The sequence below is a fragment of the Myxine glutinosa genome, chromosome 1 (genome assembly GCF_964187855.1).
Source record: "Myxine glutinosa chromosome 1, kmMyxGlut1.1, whole genome shotgun sequence".
NCBI classification, from domain to species: Eukaryota; Metazoa; Chordata; class Myxini; order Myxiniformes; family Myxinidae; genus Myxine; species Myxine glutinosa.
This window is the reverse complement of record NC_136261.1, coordinates 300,650,822-300,665,065: the sequence shown is the minus strand read 5'-3', so window position 1 is coordinate 300,665,065 and position 14,244 is coordinate 300,650,822. Positions and strand designations below refer to the sequence as shown.

The 14,244-nt window shown below is 37.3% G+C and overlaps 1 non-coding gene across 1 annotated transcript; it reads left to right on the top strand.

The window, feature by feature from the left end:
* Positions 1–356: 356 nt before the first annotated feature.
* TRNAA-CGC (transfer RNA alanine (anticodon CGC)) lies at positions 357–429 on the top strand. The gene has a single exon. It is a non-coding gene; the product is annotated as a tRNA-Ala (tRNA).
* The last annotated feature ends 13,815 nt before the right edge of the window (positions 430–14,244 follow it).

Genomic DNA, 14,244 nt, shown 5'->3' with positions numbered 1-14,244 from the left:
CATATAAAGCTCCCTCTATCCATTGACTGACAGACTGGCTCACATCAATGTTCAGCATCTTCCAGGCGTCATCGAAATCTGAAATTTGAAATGCCGACGGACAGCGAATCCGGTACACTCGGAGACATGACAGAACCATCAGAAAGCATCTGCCAATGAATATTTACGTTAAAAAAAAACTGTAAACGCATTCATAAAACAAAAAAAAGCTGAATCGATATATAGCATTTGAAAATTGCAATTTATATCACTGTAAACTGTGAAATAATCATCAAAGCTGAGATTATACAAGATTAATCAAAATCATTCTTAATAATAATAATGCTTGCCTTTCTATGAAATCACCAAAAGGTAACGGGGGATTAGCTCAAATGGTAGAGTGCTCGCTTCGCATGCGAGAGGTAGTGGGATCGATACCCACATCCTCCAATGTTTTACATTCTCACATTTTGTCAGCGAATTAACAATTTTGAATTGGAATCAATCAGAAGACACGCAAACTTGACCATTACCACTCTGCGAAATAAATTGTATGCATTCTTTTCCATGCAAAGCTCGTTCTAACCATTGACTGATTGACTGCCTGATATCAACATTCGGTGACTTTCATGTGTCAAAGAAATCTGAAATTTGGAATGCCGACGGACAGCGAAGCCAGAACAATGGGAAACATCACAGAACCATCAGAAAGCGTCTGCCGATGAGAATTTACGTAAAAACAAATCGGAAACACATTCATGCAATAAAAAAAGCTGAATAGATGCAAAGCATTTGAAAATTACAATTTATATCACTGCAGACTGTGAAATAATAATCAAAGCTGAAATCATGCAAGATAAATTAAAATCATTCATAATAATAATAAAGCTTGCCTTTATATGAAGTCATCTCAAGGTATCGGGGGATTAGCTCAAATGGTAGAGCACTCGCTTTGCATGTGAGAAGCAGTGGGATTGATACCCACATCCTCCAAAATTTTACATTCTCACATTTTTTCAGCAAATTAACAAATTTGAATCGGCAGGAATCAGAAGACACGCAAACTTGACCATTGCCTCTCCACGAAACAAATTGTGTGCATTATTTTCCATATCAAGCTCTTTATCACCATTGACTGAGTGACTGGGTGATATCAACGTTCGGTATCTTCCAGGTTTCATATAAATCTGAAATTTGGAATGCCGATGGACAGCAAAGCCGGTACACTGGGAGACAACACAGAACCGTCAGAAAGCGTCTGCCAATGAATATTTACATTAAAAAAAACCCGAAAACGCATTCATAAAACAAAAAAAGCTGAATCGATATATATATAGCATTTGAAAATTGCAATTTATATCACTGTAAACTGTGAAATAATCATCAAAGCTGAGACAATGCAAGATAAATTAAAATCATTCGTAATAATAATAAAGCTTGCCTTTTTCGAAAATCACTAATTGGTAACGGGAGATAAGCTCAAATGGTAGAATGCTTACCTATGCATGCGAGAGGTAGTGGGATCGATACCAACATCCTCCAATATTTTACATTCTCACATTTTGTCAGCAAATTAACAATTTTGAATTGGAATCAATCAGAAGACACGCAAACTTGACCATTACCACTCTGCAAAATAAATTGTATGCATTATTTTCCATTTAAAGCTCCCTCTATCCAATGACTGATTGACTGGCTGATATCAACGTTCGGTGTCTTTCATGTGTCAAAGAAATCTGAAATTTGGAATGCCGACGGACAGCGAAGCCAGAACAATGGGAAACATCACAGAACCATCAGAAAGCGTCTGCCAATGAATATTTACGTTTAAAAAACCGTAAACGCATTCATAAAACAAAAAAAAGCTGAATCCATATATAGCATTTGAAAATTGCAATTTATATCACTGTAAACTGTGAAATAATAATCAAAGCTGAGATCATGCAAGATAAATTAAAATCATTCATAATAATAACAAAACTTGCCTTTATATAAAATCACGAAGAGTTAACGGGGGATTAGCTCAAATGGTAGAGTGCTCGCTTATGCATGCGAGAAGTAGTGGGATCGATACCCACATCCTCCAATATTCTACATTGTCACATTTTGTCAGCGAATTAACAATCTTGAATTGGAATGAATCAGAAGACACGCAAACTTGACCATTACCACTCTGCAAAATAAATTGTATGCATTCTTTTCCATTTAAAGCTCCCTCTATCCAATGACTGACAGTGGCTCACATCAACGTTCGGCATCTTCCAGGTGTCATCGAAATCTGAAATTTGAAATGCCGACGGACAGCGAAGCCGGTTCACTGGGACACATCACAGAACCGTCAGAAAGCGTCTGCCAATGAATATTTACGTTAAAAAAAACCGTAAACACATTCATAAAACAAAAAAAAGCTGAATCGATATATAGCATTTGAAAATTGCAATTTATATCACTGTAAACTGTGAAATAATCATCAAAGCTGAGACAATGCAAGATAAATTAAAATCATTCATAATAATAATAAAGCTTGCCTTTTTCGAAAATCACCAAGTGGTAACGGGAGATAAGCTCAAATGGTAGAGTGCTCAATTAGCATGCAAGAGGTAGTGGGATCGATACCAACATCCTCCAATATTCTACATTCTCACATTTTGTCAGCGAATTAACAAATTTTAATCGGCAGGAATCAGAAGACACGCAATCTTGACCATTAGCACTCTGCAAAATATAGTGTATGCATTATTTTCCATATAAAGCTCCCTCTATCCATTGACTGACAGACTGGCTCACATCAATGTTCGGCATCTTCCCGGTGTCATCGAAATCTGAAATTTGAAATGCAGACGGACAGCGAAGCCGGTACACTGGGAGACATGACAGAACCGTCAGAAAGCGTCTGCCAATGAATATTTACTTTTAAAAAAACCGTAAACGCATTCATAAGACAACAAAAAGCTGAATCGATATATAGCATTTGAAAATTGCAATATATATCACTGTAAACTGTGAAATAATCATCAAAGCTGAGACAATGCAAGATAAATTAAAATCATTCGTAATAATAATAAAGCTTGCCTTTTTCGAAAGTCACTAATTGGTAACAGGGGATAAGCTCAAATGGTAGAGTGCTCACTTAGCATGCGAGAGGTAGTGGGATTGATACCCACATCCTCCAATGTTTTACATTCTCACATTTTGTCAGCGAATTAACAATTTTGAATTGGAATCAATCAGAAGACCAGAGTGGTAACTTGACCATTACCACTCTACGAAATAAATTGTATGCATTCTTTTCCATGCAAAGCTCGTTCTAACCATTGACTGATTGACTGGGTGATATCAACGTTCGGTGTCTTTCATTTGTCAAAGAAATCTGAAATTTGGAATGCCGATGGACAGCGAAGCCAGAACAATGCGAAACATCACAGTACCATCAGAAAGCGTCTGCTGATGAGAATTTACGTAAAAACAAATCGTAAACACATTCATGCAATAAAAAAAGCTGAATAGATACAAAGCATTTGAAAATTACTATTTATATCACTGCAGAATGTGAAATAATAATCAAAGCTGAGACAATGCAAGATAAATTAAAATCATTCATAATAATAACAAAACTTGCCTTTATATAAAATCACAAAGAGTTAACGGGGGATTAGCTCAAATGGTAGAGTGCTCGCTTAGCATGCGAGAGATAGTGGGATCGATACCGACATCCTCCAATGTTCTACATTCTCACATTTTGTCAGTGAATTAACAATTTTGAATTGGAATCAATCAGAAGACACGCAAACTTGACCATTACCACTCTGCGAAATAAATTGTATGCATTCTTTTCCATGCAAAGCTCGTTCTAACCATTGACTGATTGACTGCCTGATATCAACGTTCGGTGACTTTCATGTGTCAAAGAAATCTGAAATTTGGAAAGCCGACGGACAGCGAAGCCAGAACAATGGGAAACATCACAGAACCATCAGAAAGCGTCTGCCGATGAGAATTTACGTAAAAACAAATCGTAAACACATTCATGCAATAAAAAAAGCTAAATAGATACAAAGCATTTGAAAATTACAATTTATATCACTGCAGACTGTGAAATAATAATCAAAGCTGAAATCATGCAAGATAAATTAAAATCATTCATAATAATAATAAAGCTTGCCTTTATATGAAATCATCTCAAGGTATTGGGGGATTAGCTCAAATGGTAGAGCGCTCGCTTTGCATGTGAGAAGCAGTTGGATTGATACCCACATCCTCCAAAATTCTACATTCTCACATTTTGTCAGCGAATTAACAAATTTGAATCGGCAGGAATCAGAAGACACGCAAACTTGACCATTGTCTCTCCACGAAACAAGTTTTATGCATTATTTTCCATATCAAGCTCTTTATCACCATTGACTGAGTGACTGGGTGATATCAACGTTCGGTATCTTCCAGGTGTCATATTAATCTGAAATTTGGAATGCCGATGGACAGCAAAGCCGGTACACTGGGAGACATCACAGAACCGTCAGAAAGCGTCTGCCAATGAATATTTACGTTAAAAAAACCCGAAAACGCATTCATAAAACAAAAAAAGCTGAATCGATACATATAAAGCATTTGAAAATTGCAATTTATATCACTGTAAACTGTGAAATAATCATCAAAGCTGAGACAATGCAAGATAAATTAAAAGCATTCATAATAATAACAAAACTTTCCTTTATATAAAATCACAAAGAGGTAATGGGGTATTAGCTCAAATGGTAGAGTGCTCGCTTAGCATGCGAGAGGTAGTGGGATCGATACCCACATCCTCAAATATTCTCCATTGCCACATTTTGTCAGCGAATTAACAATTTTGAATTGGAATGAATCAGAAGACATGCAAACTTGACCATTACCACTCTGCAAAATAAATTGTATGCATTATTTTCCATATCATGCTCCCTCTATCCATTGACTGACAGACTGGCTCACATCAATGCTCAGCATCTTCCAGGTGTCATCAAAATCTGAAATTTGAAATACAGACAGACAGCGAAGACGGTACACTGGGAGACATGACAGAACCGTCAGAAAGCGTCTGCCAATGAATATTTACGTTAAAAAAAACCGTAAACGCATTCATAAAACAAAAAAAAGCTGAATCCATATATAGCATTTGAAAATTGCAATTTATATCACTGCAAACTGTGAAATAATCATCAAAGCTGAGACAATGCAAGATAAATTAAAATCATTCGTAATAATAATAAAGCTTGCCTTTTTCGAAAATCACTAAGTGGTAACGGGAGATAAGCTATAAATGGTAGAGTGCTCACTTAGCATGCGAGAGGTAGTGGGATTGATACCAACATCCTCCAATATTTTACATTCTCACATTTTGTCAGCGAATCAACAATTTTGAATTGGAATGAATCAGAAGACACGCAAACTTGACCATTACCACTCTGCAAAATAAATTGTATGCATTATTTTCCATTTAAAGCTCCCTCTATCCAATGACTGACAGTGGCTCACATCAACGTTCGGCATCTTCCAGGTGTCATCGAAATCTGAAATTTGAAATGCCGACGGACAGCGAAGCCGGTTCACTGGGAGACATCACAGAACCGTCAGAAAGCGTCTGCCAATGAATATTTACGTTTAAAAAACTGTAAACACATTCATAAAACAAATAAAAGCTGAATCAATGTATAGCATTTGAAAATTGCAATTTATATCACTGCAAACTGTGAAATAACAAGTGAATCCTCTTGGATTGCGCTGAGGTTCGGGCATGGAATTTCGAGCCTCGATCATGGTTCGAGCCTCGATCTTGTATACAAAAATAATAATAATAATAATAAGAAACTTGGGCCGAATCTCGCGCTTCACCAGTGCGCGTGCGCGAATTTACGTCACGTCGGCAGCGAGAAGGGGTTCCCCAACACGAACCAATCAGGAACTGCCACGTCACACTTATATGATCTCAGAATTCCTGTGACAGGAATTCGCGTTACACTGGCTGGAAGTCATTCGCTAGAGGCGCTTCCTCAGCGCTAATAACAAGTGAAGCCTCTTGGATTGCGCTGAGGTTCGGGCATGGAATTTCGAGCCTCGATCATGGTTCGAGCCTCGATCTTGTATACAAAAATAATAATAATAATAATAAGAACCTTGGGCCGAATCTCGCGCTTCACCAGTGCGCGTGCGCGAATTTACGTCACGTCGGCAGCGAGAAGGGGTTCCCCAACACGAACCAATCAGGAACTGCCACGTCACACTTATATGATCTCAGAATTCCTGTGACAGGAATTCGCGTTACACTGGCTGGAAGTCATTCGCTAGAGGCGCTTCCTCAGCGCTAATAATCAAAGCTGAGATTATGCAAGATGAATCAAAATCATTCTTAATAATAATAATGCTTGCCTTTCTATGAAATCACCAAAAGGTATCGGGGGATTAGCTCAAATGGTAGAGTGCTCGCTTACGCATGCGAGAGGTAGTGGGATGGATACCCACATCCTCCAATGTTCTTCATTCTCACATTTTGTCAGCGAATTAACAAATTTGAATCTGCAGGAATCAGAAGACAAGCAAACTTGACCATTGCCTCTCCACGAAACAAATTGTGTGCATTATTTTCCATATCAAGCTCTTTATCACCATTGACTGAGTGACTGGGTGATATCAACGTTCGGTATCTTCCAGGTTTCATATAAATCTGAAATTTGGAATGCCGATGGACAGCAAAGCCGGTACACTGGGAGACATCACAGAACCGTCAGAAAGCGTCTGCCAATGAATATTTACATTTAAAAAACCCGAAAACGCATTCATAAAACAAAAAAAGCTGAATCGATATATATATAGCATTTGAAAATTGCAATTTATATCACTGTAAACTGTGAAATAATCATCAAAGCTGAGACAATGCAAGATAAATTAAAAGAATTCATAATAATAACAAAACTTGCCTTTATATAAAATTGCAAAGAGGTAACGGGGGATTAGCTCACATGGTAGAGTGCTCGCCCAGCAAGGGAGAGGTAGTGGGATCGATACCCACATCCTCCAATATTTTACATTGCCACATTTTGTCAGCGAATTAACAATTTTGAATTGGAATGAATCAGAAGACGCCCAAACTTGACCATTACCACTCTGCAAAATAAATTGTATGCATTATTTTCCATTTAAAGCTCCCTCTATCCAATGACTGACAGTGGCTCACATCAACGTTCGGCATCTTCCAGGTGTCATCGAAATCTGAAATTTGAAATGCCGACAGACAGCGAAGCCGGTTCACTGGGAGACATCACAGAACCGTCAGAAAGTGTCTGCCAATGAATATTTACGTTTAAAAAACCGTAAACGCATTTATAAAACAAAAAAAAGGCTGAATCGATATATAGCATTTGAAAATTGCAATTTATATCACTGTAAACTGTGAAATAATAATCAAAGCTGAGATTATACAAGATTAATCAAAATCATTCTTAATAATAATAATGCTTGCCTTTCTATGAAATCACCAAAAGGTAACGGGGGATTAGCTCAAATGGTAGAGTGCTCACTTCGCATGCGAGAGGTAGTGGGATCGATACCCACATCCTCCAATGTTTTACATTCTCACATTTTGTCAGCGAATTAACAATTTTGAATTGGAATCAATCAGAAGACACGCAAACTTGACCATTACCACTCTGCGAAATAAATTGTATGCATTCTTTTCCATGCAAAGCTCGTTCTAACCATTGACTGATTGACTGCCTGATATCAACATTCGGTGACTTTCATGTGTCAAAGAAATCTGAAATTTGGAATGCCGACGGACAGCGAAGCCAGAACAATGGGAAACATCACAGAACCATCAGAAAGCATCTGCCGATGAGAATTTACGTAAAAACAAATCGTAAACACATTCATGCAATAAAAAAAGCTGAATAGATACAAAGCATTTGAAAATTACAATTTATATCACTGCAGACTGTGAAATAATAATCAAAGCTGAAATCATGCAAGATAAATTAAAATCATTCATAATAATAATAAAGCTTGCCTTTATATGAAGTCATCTCAAGGTATCGGGGGATTAGCTCAAATGGTAGAGCGCTCGCTTTGCATGTGAGAAGCAGTGGGATTGATACCCACATCCTCCAAAATTTTACATTCTCACATTTTGTCAGCAAATTAACAAATTTGAATCGGCAGGAATCAGAAGACACGCAAACTTGACCATTGCCTCTCCACGAAACAAATTGTGTGCATTATTTTCCATATCAAGCTCTTTATCACCATTGACTGAGTGACTGGGTGATATCAACGTTCGGTATCTTCCAGGTTTCATATAAATCTGAAATTTGGAATGCCGATGGACAGCAAAGCCGGTACACTGGGAGACAACACAGAACCGTCAGAAAGCGTCTGCCAATGAATATTTACATTAAAAAAACCCGAAAACGCATTCATAAAACAAAAAAAGCTGAATCGATATATATATAGCATTTGAAAATTGCAATTTATATCACTGTAAACTGTGAAATAATCATCAAAGCTGAGACAATGCAAGATAAATTAAAATCATTCGTAATAATAATAAAGCTTGCCTTTTTCGAAAATCGCTAATTGGTAACGGGAGATAAGCTCAAATGGTAGAGTGCTTACCTATGCATGCGAGAGGTAGTGGGATCGATACCAACATCCTCCAATATTTTACATTCTCACATTTTGTCAGCGAATTAACAATTTTGAATTGGAATCAATCAGAAGACACGCAAACTTGACCATTACCACTCTGCAAAATAAATTGTATGCATTATTTTCCATTTAAAGCTCCCTCTATCCAATGACTGATTGACTGGCTGATATCAACGTTCGGTGTCTTTCATGTGTCAAAGAAATCTGAAATTTGGAATGCCGACGGACAGCGAAGCCAGAACAATGGGAAACATCACAGAACCATCAGAAAGCGTCTGCCAATGAATATTTACGTTTAAAAAACCGTAAACGCATTCATAAAACAAAAAAAAGCTGAATCCATATATAGCATTTGAAAATTGCAATTTATATCACTGTAAACTGTGAAATAATAATCAAAGCTGAGATTATGCAAGATAAATTAAAATCATTCATAATAATAACAAAACTTGCCTTTATATAAAATTACAAAGAGTTAACGGGGGATTAGCTCAAATGGTAGAGTGCTCGCTTAGCATGCGAGAAGTAGTGGGATCGATACCCACATCCTCCAATATTCTACATTGTCACATTTTGTCAGCGAATTAACAATTTTGAATTGGAATGAATCAGAAGACACGCAAACTTGACCATTACCACTCTGCAAAATAAATTGTATGCATTCTTTTCCATTTAAAGCTCCCTCTATCCAATGACTGACAGTGGCTCACATCAACGTTCGGCATCTTCCAGGTGTCATCGAAATCTGAAATTTGAAATGCCGACGGACAGCGAAGCCGGTTCACTGGAACACATCACAGAACCGTCAGAAAGCGTCTGCCAATGAATATTTACGTTAAAAAAAACCGTAAACGCATTCAAAAAACAAAAAAAAGCTGAATCGATATATAGCATTTGAAAATTGCAATTTATATCACTGTAAACTGTGAAATAATCATCAAAGCTGAGACAATGCAAGATAAATTAAAATCATTCGTAATAATAACAAGTGAATCCTCTTGGATTGCGCTGAGGTTCGGGCATGGAATTTCGAGCCTCGATCATGGTTCGAGCCTCGATCTTGTATACAAAAATAATAATAATAATAATAAGAACCTTGGGCCGAATCTCGCGCTTCAGCAGTGCGCGTGCGCGAATTTGCGTCACGTCGGCAGCGAGAAGGGGTTCCCCAACACGAACCAATCAGGAACTGCCACGTCACACTTAAATGATCTCAGAATTCCTGTGACAGGAATTCGCGTTACACTGGCTGGAAGTCATTCGCTAGAGGCACTTCCTCAGCGCTAATAAAGCTTGCCTTTTTCGAAAATCACCATGTGGTAACGGGAGATAAGCTCAAATGGTAGAGTGCTCAATTAATGCATGCAAGAGGTAGTGGGATCGATACCAACATCCTCCAATATTCTACATTCTCGCATTTTGTCAGCGAATTAACAAATTTTAATCGGCAGGAATCAGAAGACACGCAATCTTGACCATTACCACGCTGCAAAATAAAGTGTATGCATTATTTTCCATATAAAGCTCCCTCTATCCATTGACTGACAGACTGGCTCACATCAATGTTCGGCATCTTCCAGGTGTCATCAAAATCTGAAATTTGAAATGCAGACGGACAGCGAAGCCGGTACACTGGGAGACATGACAGAACCGTCAGAAAGCGTCTGCCAATGAATATTTACATTTAAAAAAACCGTAAACGCATTCATAAAACAACAAAAAGCTGAATTGATATATAGCATTTGAAAATTGCAATTTATATCACTGTAAACTGTGAAATAATCATCAAAGCTGAGACAATGCAAGATAAATTAAAATCATTCGTAATAATAATAAAGCTTGCCTTTTTCGAAAATCACTAAGTGGTAACAGGAGATAAGCTCAAATGGTAGAGTGCTCACTTATGCATGCAAGAGGTAGTGGGATTGATACCCACATCCTCCAATGTTTTACATTCTCACATTTTGTCAGAGAATTAACAATTTTGAATTGGAATCAATCAGAAGACCAGAGTGGTAACTTGACCATGACCACTCTACGAAATAAATTGTATGCATTCTTTTCCATGCAAAGCTCGCTCTAACCATTGACTGATTGACTGGGTGATATCAACGTTCGGTGTCTTTCATGGGTCAAAGAAATCTGAAATTTGGAATGCCGATGGACAGCGAAGCCAGAACAATGCAAAACATCACAGAACCATCAGAAAGCGTCTGCTGATGAGAATTTACGTAAAAACAAATCGTAAACACATTCATCCAATAAAAAAAGCTGAATAGATACAAAGCATTTGAAAATTACAATTTATATCACTGCAGACTGTGAAATAATAATCAAAGCTGAAATCATGCAAGATAAATTAAAATCATTCATAATAATAATAAAGCTTGCCTTTATATGAAATCATCTAGAGGTATCCAGGGATTAGCTCAAATGGTAAAGCACTCGCTTTGCATGTGAGAGGCAGTGGGATCAATACCCACATCCTCCAAAATTCTACATTGCCACATTTTGTCAGCGAATTAACAATTTTGAATTGGAATGAATCAGAAGACACGCAAACTTGACCATTACCTCTCCACGAAACAAATTGTATGCATTATTTTCCATATAAAGCTCCCTCTATCCATTGACTGAGTGACTGGGTGATATCAACGTTCGGTATCTTCCAGGTGTCATATAAATCTGAAATTAGGAATGCCGATGGACAGCAAAGCCGGTACACTGGGAGACATCACAGAACCGTCAGAAAGCGTCTGCCAATGAATATTTACGTTAAAAAAACCCGAAAACGCATTCATAAAACAAAAAAAGCTGAATCGATATATATATAGCATTTGAAAATTGCAATTTATATCACTGTAAACTGTGAAATAATCATCAAAGCTGAGACAATGCAAGATAAATTAAAAGCATTCATAATAATAACAAAACTTGCCTTTATATAAAGTCGCGAAGAGGTAACAGGGGATTAGCTCACATGGTAGAGTGCTCGCTTAGCAAGTGAGAGGTAGTGGGATCGATACCCACATCCTCCGATATCCTACATTGCCACATTTTGTCAGCGAATTAACAATTTTGAATTGGAATGAATCAGAAGATGCGCAAACTTGACCATTACCACTCTGAAAAATAAATTGTATGCATTATTTTCCATTTAAAGCTCCCTCTATCCAATGACTGACAGTGGCTCACATCAACGTTCGGCATCTTCCAGGTGTCATCGAAATCTGAAATTTGAAATGCCGACGGACAGCGAAGCCGGTTCACTGGGAGACATCACAGAACCGTCAGAAAGTGTCTGCCAATGAATATTTACGTTTAAAAAACCGTAAACGCATTTATAAAACAAAAAAAAGCTGAATCGAGATATAGCATTTGAAAATTGCAATTTATATCACTGTAAACTGTGAAATAATAATCAAAGCTGAGATTATACAAGATTAATCAAAATCATTCTTAATAATAATAATGCTTGCCTTTCTATGAAATCACCAAAAGGTAACGGGGGATTAGCTCAAATGGTAGAGTGCTCGTTTATGCATGCGAGAGGTAGTGGGATCGATACCCACATCCTCCAATGCTTCACATTCTCACATTTTGTCAGCGAATTAACAATTTTGAATTGGAATCAATCAGAAGACACGCAAACTTGACGATTACCACTCTGCAAAATAAATTGTATGCATTCTTTTCCATGCAAAGCTCGTTCTAACCATTGACTGATTGACTGCCTGATTTCAACGTTCGGTGACTTTCATGTGTCAAAGAAATCTGAAATTTGGAATGCCGACGGACAGCGAAGCCAGAACAATGGGAAACATCACAGAACCATCAGAAAGCGTCTGCCGATGAGAATTTACGTAAAAACAAATCGTAAACACATTCATGCAATAAAAAAAAGCTGAATAGATACAAAGCATTTGAAAATTACAATTTATATCACTGCAGACTGTAAAATAATAATCAAAGCTGAAATCATGCAAGATAAATTAAAATCATTCATAATAATAATAAAGCTTGCCTTTATATGAAATCATCTCAAGGTATCGGGGGATTAGCTCAAATGGTAGAGTGCTCGCTTATGCATGCGAGAGGTAGTGGGATCGATACCCACATCCTCCAATATTCTACATTGCCGCATTTTGTCAGCGAATTAACAATTTTGAATTGGAATGAATCAGAAGACACGCAAACTTGACCATTACCACTCTGCAAAATAAATTGTATGCATTATTTTCCATATAATGCTCCCTCTATCCATTGACTGACAGACTGGCTCACATCAATGTTCGGCATCTTCCAGGTGTCATCGAAATCTGAAATTTGAAATACAGACAGACAGCGAAGCCGGTACACTGGGAGACATGACAGAACCGTCAGAAAGCGTCTGCCAATGAATATTTACGTTTAAAAAAACCGTAAACGCATTCATAAAACAAAAAAAAGCTGAATCCATATATAGCATTTGAAAATTGCAATTTATATCACTGCAAACTGTGAAATAATCATCAAAGCTGAGACAATGCAAGATAAATTAAAATCATTCGTAATAATAATAAAGCTTGCCTTTTTCAAAAACCACCAAGTGGTAATGGGCGATAAGCTATAAATGGTACAGTGCTCACTTAGCATGTGAGAAGGTAGTGGGATTGATACCAACATCCTCCAATATTTTACATTCTCACATTTTGTCAGCGAATTAACAATTTTGAATTGGAATGAATCAGAAGACACGCAAACTTGACCATTACCACTATGCAAAATAAATTGTATGCATTATTTTCCATTTAAAGCTCCCTCTATCCAATGACTGACAGTGGCTCACATCAACGTTCGGCATCTTCCAGGTGTCATCGAAATCTGAAATTTGAAATGCCGACGGACAGCGAAGCCGGTTCACTGGGAGACATCACAGAACCGTCAGAAAGCATCTGCCAATGAATATTTACGTTTAAAAAACCGTAAACGCATTCATAAAACAAAAAAAAGCTTAATCGATGTATAGCATTTGAAAATTGCAATTTATATCACTGTAAACTGTGAAATAATATTCAAAGCTGAGATTATGCAAGATGAATCAAAATCATTCTTAATAATAATAATGCTTGCCTTTCTATGAAATCACCAAAAGGTAACGGGGGATTAGCTCAAATGGTAGAGTGCTCGCTTATGCATGCGAGAGGTAGTGGGATCGATACCCACATCCTCCAATATTTCACATTGCCACATTTTGTCAGCGAATTAACAATTTTGAATTGGAATGAATCAGAAGACACGCAAACTTGACCATTACCACTCTGCAAAATAAATTGTATGCATTATTTTCCATATAAAGCTCCCTCTATCCATTGACTGACAGACTGGCTCACATCAATGTTCGGCATCTTCCAGGTGTCATCGAAATCTGAAATTTGAAATGCAGACGGACAGCGAAGCCGGTACACTGGGAGACATGACAGAACCGTCAGAAAGCGTCTGCCAATGAATATTTACGTTTAAAAAACCCGTAAACGCATTCATAAAACAAAAAAAAGCTGAATCGATATATAGCATTTGAAAATTGCAATTTATATCACTGGAAACTGTGAA